The 18535-nt window shown below is 40.6% G+C and overlaps 1 pseudogene; it reads right to left on the reverse strand.

Annotated features, from left to right (window-relative positions):
* Positions 1 to 428: 428 nt before the first annotated feature.
* The window catches only part of LOC123428660, a 160023-nt pseudogene continuing 141916 nt past the window's right edge, over positions 429 to 18535 (reverse strand).

Raw genomic sequence — 18535 nt, forward strand, 5'->3', positions numbered from 1 at the left:
CATCTTGATACTCCTACTGGATTGATACCTTGGTTCTCAAACTAAGGGAAATACTTATCTCTACTTTGTTGCATCACCCTTTCCTCTACAAGGGAAAAACCAATGCAAGCTCAAGAAGTAGCATTTACCCATGTTAAATTAGCTGTCAAGTAATCAGGAACAAAGGAAGAATATGTAGCTTGATCTCATTATAAGGAACAGGTGGTGCCTTGAATTTTTTTAATTAGCTCTCAAATACGCCCAATACTCGATGTTAAATGAAGAAGGCTATACAGATGCTCTCAACAGAAACCTATGCAATTGAAGAAGATGTCATTGCCCCTGGATCAATATATATATTAATTCCAAACAGCCGCTCCAACTCACACAATATATAGTCTATCTCATTATAAGGAACAGGTGGTGCTCGGTCAAGGCAGTTCTGGAATTCAGATGCCATGACCTGCAGAATCACACAGCCAGTTGACAACAACAAAAATTCACCTTCCCTCCTCGAGTCCAGGTCCACGGCGACTCGTGCCTCGCTCGGGATGGAGCAGCTCATGCACTGTGTTAATCGCACCGCGCCGTGTCGTCCGACCACACTGCGCACCAACACCTCCGTCTGCATCACCTTGATGCGCAGCCGGTCCGTCACCTCCGGCTGCTCGTCGTACTCGTCAATCACCTGCAACCAGATGCAAAATGATATTTTGACTAATCAATCAAGAAGGGAACGCAGCCTAGACGGTGTATGGACTAGGGACGAAGGGACAGACGTTGTGCTTGAGGAAGATGACAGGGGAGCCGTTGTTGCCGGAGCCCTTGCAGAGCTTCATGAAGCCGTGCTTGATGTACTTGCAGAGCTTCATGAAGCCCTGCTCGATGTACTTGCAGCTGCCGCATGACGACCGAAAGAAGTCCACCACCACCAGCGCCCCCTTCGCCCTCGACCTCTCCAGGAACCGGCTGAACTACTCGTCCGTCTTGAACTCCGTCACGCACTCCACCGGACAGGACTCGTCGTCATCCTCCTCCTCCTCGCCCACGGGGGGAAGCCCCGACAGCGAGCCGTTGGTGCTCCCCCCGCCCTCCTCGCTGCTCTCCAACGACACGGAGATGCGGATCCGGCGGCGGCCGAGACGGAGCGGGGCTGTTGGGAAGGGGAGGGAATTGCGGGGGCGGGGCGGAAGGGAGAGGGAGCGGCCGGAGGTGGTGGTGGTGGTGGTGGTGGGGAGGTGGCAGTTGGCCGGCAACAAAGGGGACGAGGGGAACGGGGGAAGGCCTCGATCAGATCTGGAAGGACGAGGGGAACGGGGGAATGTTCGTTCTGTGGGGGAGGATAGAGCACGAGAGAAAGGGAGGGAGGAGAAGAGATGAAGAAAGGAGGCGGCGGGGGGGGGGGGGGTGGATGAAAAAATGACAGGAGGGCAAAGCTAGGGTTTCGGCTAGAGAAATGAGGGCTACCGTTGGATCCGGGATCATTCGACGGTCCTTAATGCATGATCCACGTGAGATCTCCATGGACCAATCAGAATGCAGTAAACACTATGAAGACGTTATGACCATCTAAACTGGTCCTAATTGATTGAAAATAAGGTTTTTTTACAAGAAAAACATTTTCTTTTTCGAGTGACAAAGATGTTTTTTTGTGAAGGACCTTGTTGACACCAGATATTATGCACAATGGTGCATATTGGAATAACAAACAATGTTGATGGAGGAAGTTTTCATTTTCTTTGGACGAAAAAATCATTTTCCTTTTTCGAGTGCCCAAAATGAGTTTTTTTGTGAAAGACATACCATGTATTTGTTGTAAAATTGGACCAAATCATTTTTATAGAATACTAGGTCATATTTAATTTACAAATGACCAAATGGTTGTGTGTAAAAAGATTTGACCCACCTCTCGTGAAAAAGATAAATTTCCGTCGATTCGGTAGGAAGAGGGTCAAATTTGAAATGCAGCTCCCTCATAGTTTTCTCATGATTTTTTCCAAAAATAATTTCTAGGTAGATAGGTATATATGTAATCATAGAAACACCAAAAACAAATCAATATTCAACCCCTAGCTAGGAACGGTCATGCCCGCTGTTTTCACCGCATTTTGAAACAGGCATGAAAAATTCAAAAAAAAAATCAAAAAATGGAAAACCTTTGCATTGTGCCATTAAATGTGACCAAGTGACGAGGAAAAAATAATAAACTTGTAATACAACAATTATTTTTAGAAAGTTTTCTCAAAAAGAGCTATCATGTGTGAAGGTTGATGGCTTTCAAGCTAAATGATCAATCTCATGGCCACATTCATGACATAGTTTGTTCAAATGATCTCATATTTTGCAGAAAGGTGCATGTTGGAATGACAAACAATGTTGACTAAGGAAATTTTCATTTTCCTTGTATGGACAATTCATTTTCCATTTTCAAGTGCCCAAAATGAGTTTTTTTGTGAAGGACCTACCATATATTTGTTGCAAAATTGGACCAAATCATTTTTGAAAATACTAGGACATATTTATTGTACAATTGACCAAATGGTTGGGTGTTAAATGATTTTATCGACCTCTCGTGAAAAAAGACAAATTTTCATTGAATCGGGTGTAAGCGGGTCAAATTTGAACTGCAGCTACATTATAGTTTGCTCTTTATTTTTCTCAAAAATCATTTCTAGGTACACAAGTATCTATTTAATCAGAGAAATACCAAAATGTTTCCAAGATTCAACCACTAGCTAGGAACGGTCATGCCCATTGTTTTGACCGCATTTTGAAATGGCCATGAAAAATTCAAAAAAAATCAAAAAAATGGAAAGCCTTTGCATTGTGCCATTATATGTGATCAAGTTACCAGAAAAAATAATAAACATGTAATAAGACAATTATTTTTAAAAAGTGTTCTTAGAAATGGACTATCATGTGCGAAGGTTGATGACTTTCAAGCCAAATGATCAATCTTATGGCCCCATTCATGAGATAGTTTGTTGAAATGATATAATATTATGCACAAGGGTGCATAATGGAATGGCAAACAATGTTGACTAAGGAAGTTTTCATTTTCCTTGTATGTAAAAATTATTTTCTATTTTTCAAGTGCCCAAAATGAGTTTTTTTGTGAAGGACCTACCATATATTTGTTGCAAAACTGGACCAAATAATTTTTTTATAAAATACTAGGACATATTTAATGTACAATTGACCAATGGTTAGGTGTTAAAGGCTTTTATCAACGTCTCGTGAAAAAGACAAATTTTTGTTGAATCAGGTGGAAGCGGGTCAAATTTAAACCGCAGCTACATTATAGTTTGCTCTTTATTTTTATCAAAAATCATTTCTAGGTACACAAGAATCTATTTATTCAGAGAAATACCAAAAGGTTTCCAAGATTCAACTACTAGCTAGGAACGGTCATGCCCGCTGTTTTGACCGCATTTTGAAATGGCCATGAAAAATTAAAAAACATAAAAAAAATGGAAAGCCTTAGCATTGTGTAATTATATGTGACAAAGTTACCAGGAAAAATAATAAATTTGTAATACGACAATTATTTTTAAAAAGTGTTCTTAGAAATGGGCTATCATGTGTGAAGACTCATGGCTTTCAAGCCAAATGATCGATCTTATGGCCACATTCATGAGATAGTTTGTTGAAATTATATAATATTATGCACAAGGGTGCATAATGGAATGGCAAACAATGTTGATTAAGGAAGTTTTCATTTTCCTTGTATGTAAAAATCATTTTCCATTTTTCAAGTGCCCAAAATGATTTTGTTTTGTGAAGGACCTACCATATATTTGTTTCAAAATTGGACCAAATCATTTTTAGAAAATACTAGGCCATATTTAATTTTTAATTGACAAAATGGTTGGGTGTTAAACACTTTTATCCACCTCTCGTGAAAAAGACAAAATTTTGTCGATTCAGCTCGAAGCGGGTTAAATTTGAACTGCAGCTGCATTATAGTTTGCTCTTTATTTTTCCCAAAAACCATTTATAGGTACAGAAGTATCTATTTAATCAGAAATACATGGTGTGGTGGCTTGATGTCGACGTTTGGATGGTGGTCGAGGGCCCCAACTCCAGAGCGCGTGAACTTGCATCCCAGCCGCATGGTCACCGCCCGACTATTACGTTGCCACGCGTTCTGGGTGGAATAGGCACGTATAGTGGGTTGGACAATTCCTCGGTAGGTGTAAGGAAGAAGCATACAATAGAAGAATCTCACGAGGAGACTGAACTAAGCTCAAACATGAATTAGCAGCCAAGTGTTTGATTAGCGGTGCGGGTAATGAACATAGACAACGAGCCTAAATTTTGGCTGAGGATGAACATCAACTAAGGAGACTCTCTTGGCAAATTTTTAGCTCAAATGGATGAACCTAGGTGGCACTTGCTTTCCAAAGTAACACACTGCGCGGAAATATGGATATTGAAGATGGGATCAAATGAATGAATGGATTGAGATGAAATTTGGTGTATGATGTTAATTTGGGCATATGAAGGCACTGTAAAAAAATTATACCATTTGGACATGCCAAAGTGACACTTCCTTCACAATGTGTCATTCTGGACAGAAAATGGTAGTTGAAACTGGGCTCACATAGATGATTGGATTGAGCTAAAATTTGGAGGAGGATCATAATTTGGGCACATTAAGGCACTGTAAAAATTTCATAAAATTTGGATAAACAAAAATTGTACTTCCTTCACAATGCTCTGTACTGTACAGAATATTGGGGAAAATATTGAGGGAAACTGGCTGAATTAAATGAGCTAAAATTTGGTGGAGTGAGGTTATATGGTCAGTTTATTCCGTGGTAAATTTTCATCAACTATAAAGCAATATAAAATGTATTTTCTTCACAAACTGAAAATATTACGAGAAACAAAGATTGGATAATGAGCTCACATGGATTGTAAGATATGGCTAAAATTTTGTGGAGAGCTATGTTTTGGGCACATAGAAGATGTGGAAAAAAATTCAACTCATCAGGATATTCCTATCTAGTACTTCCTTCACAAAGCTGTTAGCTGAACACAAACTTTGAAAATTTGCTGAGAAAGATTTACTAGGCAAATGGTTACGAAAGTTTTCATGAGGCAATGATTTGGATAGGAAAGAGTGCCCAAAAAATTTGAGGGTAATCAAAGAAATAGAAATAGTACTTCCGTCACAAAGTGCTATTCTGAACAGAATAGGAAAAAGAATATTGCTGAATTATTTTCAAACTATGTAAGGAAGGGTTTTCAAATATTTGAGGAATATATGATCCAAAGTATTTTTGAGTATTTTTCGAGAATTTTTGGAATGACAAAATAGTAGGTTGCTTCACAAACTAGGCAAAAAATAACACATGGACATGACACGTAGGCAAAACTGATGGTGTAACACCTAGTCATAGCTATGACCATCTATATTGGTCGTAATTAGCTACAAATTAGGCAGCGAACCAGGGCTATCCGCTTTACGACCATTTCCAGTAAGGAAGTTACGACTTTTCTGCTGAAAAAGGTCGTTAGTTTTTGGGGTTAAGACCCCTCCGAACTGCTTACGACCAATTGGTCTCAAATGGTCATAGATTTACGATCATTTCTGCGAGCGTCACTGCCATAAGGTCGTTAGTTGACATATTTCTTGTAGTGTCAGCCATCTTGGGCCAAGAAGCTGAAGGAACATATGGGGTCCCTGAAGGACCAAATGAAGACCTTGTTTTGCATGCAGGCAAAAGGACAGTATCTAACTCATGTGGCTCAGAAGGCGAGCCGTTAGTGGAATAAACGCCTCCTGAGGACACTTGATGTGCACGTCTCTAGTGGTTCTGAGGATGTCATCACTCCAGAGGCTGCCTGGATGCAGGCTAGAGACTACCAGTGGGATGGAACCGATCAGGAGGTGTGTGACGAAGAAGATGCGGCGGGGTCTGATCACGAGGAGCAACATGAGGATGATGAGGATGCTACAGATGTGTCTGCCGAGGATGACTGAGCCACCACCTGTGTTCGCGTCCTCTCTGCCTTTTTGGTGTACTGATGCCAAAGGGGGAGAGAGTGTTAGAGATTTGCCTTTGTTTTTTTTCATTCGTGTTTGAGTCTTTCTTTTCTGAACTTGGTTGGTTTAAGTCTGTTGGATATTTTATTATGTGTGTGAAGTCTTCGTCATATGGTGTGAGACATATGCTATCCTTATATTATCTCTAAAGTCTCTCTATATACTTAGCCTGTGAGATCATTTATCTTGTGCCTTTATCTTCATGCTGACATGTCTATGTTTTCATTAATATGTTTTTGTGCAAATCCGGTGTTGTCATCAATCCACCAAAAAGTCGGAGATTGTTAGGGCATATTTTGTTCTAAGTAGTTTTGGTGATTGATGACAGCACCTCTGTAGACTAATCGTGTGCATTGAGCATTTCAGATAATACATCACAGGGCACAAGATGATTCGTCGCCCCTCGGTGTTTTTGGAGCACGGTGTTTCTTACGGTTCTCTTTGGTAGTGTTGATTAGTAGGAAAGCCGTACTATTAAGAGGGGGTCGCGTCGGAAAGGTTTGGGTGGAATCAACTCACACATGCGCACATTTTCTTTCCACCACCTTCTCTTTGCGGCAATGAAGCACCTGCTTGGTCTATCCTTGCATTTACAAAGGGTCCGGCGGTAGTACAACTCAAGCTGAGCAGTAGTACCGCTCGCTAGCGGTAGTACCGCTCTAGTCGAGCGATAGTACCACTTAGGGACGGTAGTACCTCCCTCTCTGAGCGGTTGTACTTCGTCAGAATTTTTGCGAATACTTTTCCATCGGTGGTAGGCTCGGTAGTAGTATTTCTACTACCGTGGCTTTGAGTGTGCCTAGAGGTAGTACCGCCTAGGTCTGGCGGTAGTACCGCTGGGGCTTGCTGTAGTACCGCTCCCTCCAGGCGGTAGTACCGCTGGGACATCGGTAGTACTGCTTCCCCCAAGCGGTAGTACCGCTAGGGGCGTGCTGACAGTGGGTGTAACGGTTGGACTTGTTCCCCCACTATATAAAGGGTTCACCTACCTCACGAATCCTACCTTTGACCCTTCAAGACTCCATTGTTGCTCCCTAAGCTCATATGTGCCCGATCTCTCTCCCTAGCCAATCAAACTTGTTGATGTCCTAGGGATTGGTTGAGAAGGCCAAGATCTACACTTCCACTAAGAGAAAATTGACCCCCCACTAATCCCTTGCAGATCTTGTTACTCTTGGGTGTTTGAGCATCCTAGACGGTTGAGGTCACCTTGGAGCCACATTCCATTGTGGTGAAGCTCCGTAGTCTTGTTGGGAGCCTCCAAGCTTTGTGTGGAGACAGCCCCAACCTTGTTTGTAAAGGTTCGGTCGCCACCTTCAAGCGCACCCTGGAATCACGTTACCTTGCATTGTGTGAGTGCGTGAGGAGAATACGGTGGCCCTAGTGGCTTATTGGGGAGCATTGTGCCTCCACACCGCTCCAACGGAGACGTACTTCCTGTCAAAGGAAAGGAACTTCGGTAACACATCCTCATCTTCATCGGTTCCTCTTGTGGTTATCTCTTACCTTTACATTGTGTATGCTATTGTTGAAGAGTATTTATTACTTGGTTTAGTGGTCATAGTCGGTAGCATTATATAGGTTGCTCACCTAGTTTTTATTATAGAGAACCTTTATGTTGCTAACCCTAACATGTTAAGAAAAGCTAAAAAATGGTAGTTGCCTATTCACCGCCCCCTCTAGTCAACCATATCGATCCTTTCGCCCATGTTCCAGCGAGCCAAACAGACGAAGAAATTTCAAGTACACTCGGAGGACCCCGGAAAGACGATAACGGCCGGTGGAGACCTCTCAATTAGCCCTCCTTCCTTTCCTCCGAGCAAACTAGGAAATTTTGGCATGGAAGTCCGCCAACATGCCAGGTTGGCCAGCGAACAAGGCTGAACACTACCTAAACGCCTGGAAGTATGTCAGGCCGGTAAAGCAGGCCCTACGCCGTTTTGCTATAGAAAAAAACAACAATAGGGGAAGAGATAGTGTATCTGCTTGCGGCCAAATTTATAAGGAAGATCGTGCACCCGGAATGCCTAACAAACCCTGTAATGGTAGTAAAGAAAAAAACACATGGCGCATGTGCATCGTCTACTCCGAGCTCCACAAAGCATGCCCTGAAGACCCATTTTTTCTACCCAGGATTGATTATATTATCGAGTCCATGGCAGGGAGCGAACGCCTATGCTCTCTGGGTGCGTACTTTGCGTACCACCAGATCCAAAAGGAGTCCTACCAAGATACGACCTCCTTCATCACATCGTACTGACCCTTCTGCTTCATCACTATATCTTTCGATCTCAAGAACATGGGAGCAACATACCATCGAACAATGCAGAATTGCTTCAATAAGAAGATTGGAGTTAACACATATGTCTATATCGATGACATCATGGTCAAATCCAAATAGAGCTTCAGCCTTCTAGCTGACCTCCATAAGTCCTTCGACAACCTCCGTAACTTTAGCATGAAGATAAATCCCAAAAAGTACGCCTTTGGGGTCCCGCTGGATAACACCCGCGTTCATCGTATCTCAGTGGGGTATCGAAGCAAACCCAAAAAATTCAAGCCATAGTAAACCTCGAGCCTCTAGAGACGATGTGCGAAAGATTTTTTTAGCACAATGCAAAGATTGTCTATAGGAAATGGAATATAATACGATAGATACTTATCATATGCTATGAGGGAGAGGCAAACACTAGCATACTTTCCGTACTTGGATCACACACACTTATTATTGAAACTCTAGAAAGTATCCGCAACTACTAAAGACCATTAAGGTAAAACCCAACCATAACATTAAGTAACAAGTACTCTTTACTCCCATACGCAACAACCCCTTACTCGGGTGTAAGCTTGTGTCACTCTAGGCACCCACTATAAACGAATCATGAACGTATTACAACACCCTCCAACGGGAATCCCTCACGTGTGTGTGGCAAGGAAGGCACCTTAGGACAATACCATATTAACATACAATTCATATCAATCATACCATACCACAATTAACCTATAGGACAAAAGAAATCTACTCAAACATCATAGGATAGCCACACATCATTGGGTAATAATATACAACATTAAGCAACATGTTTAAGTAGATATTATAGCAGGGAAAAGATGAATTACACCATTGTATAGAGGGGGAGAGAGTTGGTCGTGACGGCGGAGAAGTTGTTGGTGTACATTGTCGTCTCGATGGTTGCACCAGCGGTGTTCCGGTGCCACTGGGAGAAAGGGAGAGAGAGCCCCCTTCTTTTTCTTCTTCCCTCATCCTCCCTAGATTGGAGGAGAGTTTCCCCTCTGGTCCATGGCTGCCATGGATGACGGAGGGTACGAGCCCCTCTAAGATTGGATCTCTCTCTCTCTCTCTCTCTCTCTCTCTCTCTCTCTCTCTCTCTCTCTGTTTCTCTTCTATTTCGTGACTGTTTTCTCACCCCTTTAGGGTTTCTTAAATATCCGGAGATCCGTAACTCCAAGTGGCCTGAAATTTTGAAGGTTTTTTTCCCTAGAAAAGTATATTTCTTGCAGCGATAGTAGGGCCCCAATCGACTTACGGGGTGTTCCCAAGCCATGAGGGCACGACCACCCCCTCGACGCACCCTATTGCCTTGGGAGCACCTCAGACACCGTGTTGCATTGATTCTTCTTCCGAAAATTCACATATATTCCAAAAAGTCCCCATAATTTTTTTATCGCGTTTGGACTCTGTTGGTTTTTCGACAAAACATGCAGAAACAATAGGAACTAACATTCGACACTGGATTCGTATGTTAGTCCCAAATATTATATAATGTTGCCAAAAGTATATGAAAGTTGTAGAGTATTGGCATGAAACAATTAAAAATTATAGATACAATGGAGACGTCCATATCAGGATCCCTAGCTTAATTCATGTTCGTCCTCAAGTAGGTCAATGATAAAAAAGATATTGTTTGATGTGGAATGCTACCCAACATAATTTTGAACAAATGTCTAATCATGGCATGAATATTAGAATACAAGTCATTCAAGGCAATAGTCTATCATTTGATATAAAGACATCAATACTCAGACATACTAACAAACAATCATGTCTTTCAAAATAACAATGCTAAAGAAAAATATTCCTACAAAATCAAATAACCTCCCATGCTTAGTTTTCCTAGCATAAAGTATAAATCATGAGCACCCCGGTGTCAAACCAATCAATTGACTCGTACTTATAACACACTTTAGCATTTTTAACCTCACTCAATACATGAGCATGAACCATGGATATATCATATGGGTGGAATAGAGTATGGTGGTAGAGATCAAAAGGATTCAAAGTGCAAAGAAAGTCCCGCATCAATTAGGCGGACCAACAGGCTATGGAGATGCCCATCAATCGATATCAATGCGAGGAGTAGGGATTCCCATGCTACGAATGCACTAGAGCTATAAGTGTATGAAAGATCAACGGAAGCTAAGTGAGTGTGCATACAACTTGCTTGCTCATGAAGACCTCAGACATTTGAGGAAGCCCATCATCAGAATATACAAGCCAAGTTCTATAATGAAAAATTCCCACTAGCATATGAAAATGACAACTCAAGAGACTCTCTACATGAAGAACATGGTGCTACTTTGAAGCACAAATGTAGAAAAAGATAGTAGCATTGTCCTTTCTCTCTTTCTCTCTTATTCATTTTTTATTTTATTTTTATTTTTATTATTTTTATTATTTTTTCTTTTTATTTTTTCTCTTTTTTTCTTGGTGAGCTCATTCGGCCTCCCTAATTTTTCATTTTTCGTCCCGAGTCTCATCCCGACTTGTGACGGAATCATAGTCTCCATCATCCTTTCCTCACCAGGACAATGCTCTAACAATTATGATCATCACACTTTTAATTACTTACAACTCGATATAATGATAAAGCTATATAAGATGACTCTATATGAATGTCTCTGACAGTGTACCCGGATGTGCAATGATCTAGCATAGCAAAGATATAAAATAACGGACAAGCCATGGAAATATCATGCTAGCTATATTACAATCATGCAAATCAATATGATAATGAGTGCTCAAGTCATGCATTTGATGATGATGGAAGTTGCATGGCAATATATCTCGGAATAGCTATGGAAATGCCATGATAGGGAGGTATGGTGGACGTTTTGAGGAAGAAATAAGGTGGATTATGTGTGATAGAGTGTATCATATCACGGGGTTTGGATGCAGCGGCGAAGGATGCATCGATCCTCGAGGTGAGAATGGGCAATGCACAATATCAAAGAGGCTAGCAATTATGGAAAGATGAGAGTGTGTATATCCATGAATTCACATTAGTCATAAAGAACTCACATACTTATTGTAAAACCTATTAGCTCTCTCAAAGCCAAGTGCTACTCAAATGCCCCTAGGAAGGAGGTTATGGAAGGATTGAGATGGACCTAAAGGGGGGCTAAATAGGTAACTCAAATTTTAATTTTACTTAGGAATTTGAGGCAATAATGCAGAATATTAAAGTGAGCCTAACAATTGCAAAGGTGATAAAGGGACAAGTAAGGTGAACTATAATACCCAACTAGTTAGATAGACAATCACAATATAAAGCAAGTGAACACACGGATACAAGCAACCATAAGTAGGGAGCTTGGGTTAGGGATAACCCCAACTCCGAGAGACGAGGATGTATGTCGATGTTCAATTCCTTGGAGGGAAGCTATGCCGCCATTTAGATAGGTGGATGTTATCACAAGGGCACACCAATGCCATGAAGGCTCACCCTATTCTCTCCTTGAGACAACACCATGAAGGCATTTCTCAACCACTATTGGTAGACCTTGGGGTGGTCTCCAAACCCTCACAAACTTTCCCAGGGTAATCACAATGGTTTGATTCCTCTCCAAAGAACTCCTACCACCTAGGAGTATCCAACCTTCAAGAATAACAAGATCTAGCGACGCGCTCAAAACTTGCCCAAGTCACGAATTCCTTTGGTTGAGAGGAAGGGAGAGAGACGGTCTATCTTTTGATTGGACCAACACTCAAAAATCCTCACTAATGCACTCGAGATCTTGGATTTTGTGTATGAACAAGAGAGTGGGAGAAATAGTGTTCTTGGGATCTTTTCAATGTGTTGGGCAACCCTCTCCCGAAGCAAGAGAAGGGTGTATATAGTGGTAGTGAAGAAATGGTCACTCGAGCAACTTAAGTTGCACATTTACTTGACGTCCGTAGGACACTAGACGTTGAGACCGAAAACATAAACCAGACGTACGATTAGATCGCCGATCGCCCTGTACATGGAATGTGTGGCTGGCACGCGCAGATGCAGAGGAAAGATGGGAAACACGGATCAGACGCCCGATGAGAGTCAGTCGTCCGGTACCACGGTCGTCCGGAAAGAACCGATCATCCCTCAATTCGGTTCTGGTGTGGTGACACCGGAATTCCGGTCATGTACGGATGTCCGGTAATTGAACATCGGGACAAACCAGAAATCCGTTAATTAGTTGCTAGTGTGGGGGCATCGGATTTCCGGAGAACATCGTATATTCGGTCGGCTGTGAGGCTCTGGACGTCCGACGACCACACGACGTCCGACGGCCACCGACCGTCTAGACAAAGCATAGGCAAAATATCACTACAAAATAGGAGAAGCTTAATCATGAAGTTTTTGTGGGTTTTGAGCAAGTCTTTTACGAGAGCCAGTGATCCCCTCTTAATATTGCGAGATCCCTAAACTATTTGTCTTGTTTCTCCGTACTTGATAATTTTGCATACATTAGTCATGATCCACACAATAGTCTTTTTGGAACCAAACCTGAGATGCAGCTGAACAAAATGGTTAGTTCCCTGTATGCATGTTGTGAGCAACATCAAAATATGATTAAGGGCATGACTGCACTTTCAATCTACCCCTTTTGGTAGTTGATGACAATGTACACATATCTCTCAAAATAAAATAAACTTATGAATCTTAGGAGAGATTTGTTGCATGGCTCCCCCTTATTATGTGCATAATGAAACTGAGTATGGGTGGGATCTCCCCCTCAATTGATACTGAACTCATCACATCGATCAATATGACAACGTAGAGAGTGCAACAGATAATTCATGATAGTTCAACACTTAAAATATAATGGTTCACCATACGTTCAACATACATAGATATCATAATGGTTTCAACACATAGCATAATGCTTCATCATACATAGATAACATAGTACCACCTAATAAATGAAGAACTAAGATAATATCTTCCCCCTTGGCATCAAGCACCCCAAAGGGGGGGCATTAGAGAACATCCACGCAATCATAGAGCATCATCATCATCACCACCATGGATGCCACTTCATCCTGCCTCGTCAAAGAAATCATCCAATTCAGGGCTAGATGGGAAGCCAAAGTCGGAAGGAGGGGCCTCAGGTAGGCGTTCATCCTCACTCACATCGGTTTCTCCGGAGTCTCTCACGCGAACCTTCAAAGCATTCTTGGATGAGATCATGTGAGTGACCACATCGTGGGTTTGTGTGTAGTGAAAGGAGAAAGCCTTCATCATTGTAGAATGGGCCTTCCAGAGGAAGTGGGCAATGCGTCTGAAAGGTGCGGAGCCAGAGGTAGTAAGACGGGACCGAGAAGCATCCCGTCGAGCAGGAGCAGACAAGGACGAGGGCTTGGGAGCCCAGTCATTCGCCATGTGAGTTGGAATGATCCACTTCTCATGCACATGAGATCGAACAATAGGAAAAGGGGCCACGGTCTTTGTGATCGGGGTCAACGAAACCGTGTGGTTGTGATACATATACTTCTTATTGTAGAGGAACATAAAGGAAAGAACTTTTCAAATCCATTTGACGTAAAGTAAAACCATTGAAAGCGGCATAACCAAGTAATACGCAGATTGATTCAAGACGGGCAATAGAAGAAAAGGTCTCATCAAAGTCCAAACATCTAACTTTTGAGTACCCTTGTGCCACTAACCTTGCCTTGTATTTGATGATTACGTCATTCTCATCTTGCTTGTTCTTGAAGATACATTTTGTTCCAATGACATTGTGTTCCTTGGTTGGGATTTTGACTAAGGACCACACTTTGTTGCGTTCGAAGCTGTTCAATTCTTCTTGTATCGCAACAAGCCAATCATTGTCCGTCAATGCATCTTATAGCTTGAGTGGCTCAACACCAGAGACAAACGAGAAGTGAGCATAGAAGTTCATTAATTGTTTACGAGTGACTCTACCTTACGATAATCCTGTAATAATTTGATCAATATCAACACAACTGGCCACTCGAATTATGATGGAGGTTAAGGTTTCACGAGGTTCAACTTTGTTTACATTATCAATATCTTCAACATATCGATCGGTAATGTGTGGTGCAATATCTTCTTCTTCATGCATAATGTGTTGAGGTTCACCATCATCATAAGGTTTTTCATCATCACTATGTCTATGTTCTTGGTCTTGTACTTGATGATGATCTTGTTCTTGTTCTTGTACTTGATGATGATCTTGTTCTTTTGTAGAGTCTTGTTCTTGTTCTTGGATTATGGGATCCTCTAGGGAGATGGGATCTTGTGGTGATGTTGCTGTAGATGTAGTTTGAGCATGAGTGGTGCTTGTGTCTGCATATCCACCTTAATGAGGAACATGTTCCATTGGAAGGAGAGAACTTACAACCATGGTCAAAATATCTTCCGATCATCACCTATCACTTAGATAAACTTGCTCCCAATGTCAATCATTAAATTCATCAAACATTATGTCACAATTTTCTACAACGCATCCATTGGATTTGTTGTAGACCCTATAGGTGTGAGAGTTTGACCAATAACCAACAAATATACCTTCAATTGTTCTGGATTGAAATTTTCCTAACCATTCTTTCTTGTTAAAAATGAAGCATTTGCACCCAAACACCCGGAAGTACTTTACATTAGGCTTGTTTATGGTTAGGAGCTCATATGGGGTCTTCTCCAAGATTTTGTGAAGAAAGAGACGGTTTGATGCATGATATGCGGTATTGACGACCTCAACCAAAAAACTATGTGGTTATTTGTGCTCATCCAACATGGACCTTGCCATTTCCACAAGAGTGCGATTCTTCCTCTTGGCTACCCTATTTTCTTGTGGGGTATATGGTGCATAGTATTGATGCTAAATTCCTTCATCACTAAGAAACTCTTCCAAAGTGTATTTCTTGAATTCAGAGCCATTGTCACTTCTTATTACCAAGGTTTATTTATCAAACTTGCATTAAGCTTGTTTGGAAAAATCAATGAAAGTGATCTTTGTCTCTTCCTTGGACTTGAGGAAGAACACCATGTGTATCTTGAGTAATCATCAACAATGCAAATCCCATACTTCTTCCCACCAAGACAATCCAATGAAGGAGGCCCAAATATATCCACATGAAGGAGCTCCAAAGGTCTTGAGGTTGATACTATATTATTTGGGGGATGGTTTGATTGATGTTGCTTCCCGGCTGTGCATGCACTACACACACAATCTTTCTCAAAAGATACATTGGTTAGTCCAATGATATGTTCACCTTTTAAGAGATATTGAAGATTTCTCATGCCGACATGGGCTAGCCGGCGATGCTATAGACACCCCTTGTCGGCCTTGGCCATGAGTCAAGCTGCATGGAATGTGCTCTCTTTCGAGAAATCAACCATGTAAAGGTTACCATACAAATTCCCCCAAAAGGAAATTTCAATAGTATCTCTCTTAAAGACTTTCACATTCATTAGTCCAAATAGTGTATCATAACCAACAGGAGCCAATTGATGAATAGAAAGCAAATGATATTTAAGGGATTGGAAAAGCATGGAATTTGCAAGAGAGATGTCATTGGTGATATCCACCTTGCCCAACCCAAATACATGTCCTTTAGACCCTCCACCAAAGACAATGCTGATAAATGGCCGAATAGCTTCCACGAAGTCCATGAGCATTGTGCCATCTCCAATCATATGGTTGGTGCATCCACTATCAATCACCCACTTGACTCCACCGGAGAAGGAAACCAACACACATTTTAAGTCTTGGTTAGAGGCGCCAATTTTACAACGGGACCTCTCATGTTAGTAACAAGGGTCTTAGCAACCCAAATTGCATAGAAATGAAAAGCATTTCGAGGACCAACAAATTGAGCATAGACATATCCATTTTTTTTCCTTATGAAACACATATGATGGAGGCATAAATTCTTTTGGCTTGTTGGGTGTAGGCATGACCCTAGTGTCCTTACTATTCACAACCTTGTCAACTTTACCCGTTCATTTCTCCTTGTGCCCTTCACATACGAATGTCTCCTTGAGAGGCATGGTACACTTTTGTGTTTCCATCTTCTTGTTGCTTGTGCTTGGATTAAATACAAGTCCTTGCTTGGCCACTACCTCCATGTGTTGACTCAACACTTTATTGAGGTTCTTTCCTTGGGCACATGACAAGAGCCCTTTCTCAATTTGAGCCTTTAGCAACCGGTTCTCCTGAAGTATAACGACTAGGTCACTATTGGGGTTAGTAGCACAAGAATCCGCATTTGTAATAGGTGAGGAGTAAGCTTTGCTAAGGGTGTCAAAGCTAAGTGAGCTTGCGTTCATCAAACTTCTTAGTAAGGACGTTGAGCTCTTCTTCCTTTGCCTTGAGAGACAAATGTAAGAGATCACAATCCTTAGAGAGAGTAGCGTGAGACTCTTCAAGATTACTTTTATCATTCATTAGTACTTTATAGGCACTTTTAGCCTTTTGAATGAGGCATGTTCTTTAGTATGCCTATCAATGTTTGCACTAATCTTTACTCACAATTCATCATTACGTGCTTCCTCATATAGGGCTTTCTGCTCAAGGATTTCACATTTATCCTTTTCCTCAATGAGGAGGGTTTTGTGTTCCTTAATGGTGATGGTGTGCTTACTCACCATCTCCATAAGCATATGAAACATAACGAGCTTCTGTAACATCCCAAATTTTGGAATGTTAATATAATTATTAGATTGATTGTTTGTTTGTTTGAGTGATTGAAACTTGAGTGGAATTTGAAACTTCTTAAAAAAAATTAATGACAGGAATAAAATGACTTTCCCAAAATTTTCTATTTTGAATCCCTTTTCAATTTTGAGTTTGAATATTTTCAAAAAACCCTTTGATTAAAAAGTCAAATGAGAGGAGGAAAATGACACTCCAAAATGAGAGACAATGTCTTGATTCAAATTTTAAGTATTTAAAATTTATTTGAAATTCAAATTTCTTTTAGTTTTAAAGTTATTGCAAAAAAATAATTTTTTTAAAAAGTATTTTATTTGGTCTTGAAAATATGTTCATGTTATAGGAAATTTTATTCTCAAAATGTTGATATATAATATGCCTATATAAAATATCCTCTTAATTTCGTTTATATTTGTTTTCGCTGTTAATTTTCAAAAAATAAAAAGGCACTGTTCACTCGGTACTGTTCATCCAAGGAGAAAAAAAGGCAGCTGGTCAACTATTGGGCTGATGTGGCTGGCCGAATCCTTGGCCCGTGCGGCTCCTCTCTCTTTTCTTCTCTTTTTGTCTATGTTTAGTCCCACATTGCCTATCTATTGACCTTTAGACCTTCTTTCCACCTATAAATATAGATCCATGGGAGCATCCAAAAATCATATTTTCCGGGTTAAATCAATCTTTTGGTTTAACTAGATTTATTAAATAAAAATATTTTCTTCTCTCCGACGGGATTTCTGGAAGTGGTCTCCTCTTTGGAATTAATTCTTACTCTGCATTCTAAAGGTATTTCTCTTCGTATTTTTCTTTTATACTCCCGCAGTTTATTATTTCTAGACTAGTATTCCTACACTAGTATATGATAGAGTAATTGGATTTATCAATTAGTCTCTGTATTTACACATTAGTCCTAGAATTCTTTTAGACATAGCACTTTTCTTCCGTAAAACAGCTTGGCCCTGATTTTTCAAATAGCCATAACTTTTTACTCGTTTATCCGAATTAGATGAATCCAACGCCTAGAGTTTCATTTTGATCCCACCTATCCAGTGAACCTATCATATCAGCTTTTTAAAATTTTCAAATTTCGAAATTTGTTCATACTCATATTCAAACTTCTTTTGATCATAACTTTTTATCCATTGCTCCGTTTTAGATGAATCCAATTGCGTCGGATTCGTATCAAAGTAATCTTCCCATTTGTATCATTAGTTTTAACTTTTCAACTTATAATTTTGATCAAATCAGATTTATGTATTAGTGCCCAAAAGTTTTCACATCGTTCTAAGCTGATTCAATGTCATATTGAAGTATTTGTATCTTTTGATCCGCTATTTCAAATCTAGTAATTCTTTTTTTCCTACATGTTCATATTGATCTCCTATATTGAGTAGCATCAGTAGTTTCGACCTCTGAACCTTACAAATTTGAGCGATTCAAATTTGTATTCAAACATTCATTTGATGTTATCTTGCAAATCGTAACACCTTTTCAATTGATTCCTTTTACCCCTAAATACTCATGTCATATAGTTTTGTACATAACCATCGT

This window comes from Hordeum vulgare, chromosome 2H (genome assembly GCF_904849725.1).
Source record: "Hordeum vulgare subsp. vulgare chromosome 2H, MorexV3_pseudomolecules_assembly, whole genome shotgun sequence".
Lineage (NCBI taxonomy): Eukaryota > Viridiplantae > Streptophyta > Magnoliopsida > Poales > Poaceae > Hordeum > Hordeum vulgare.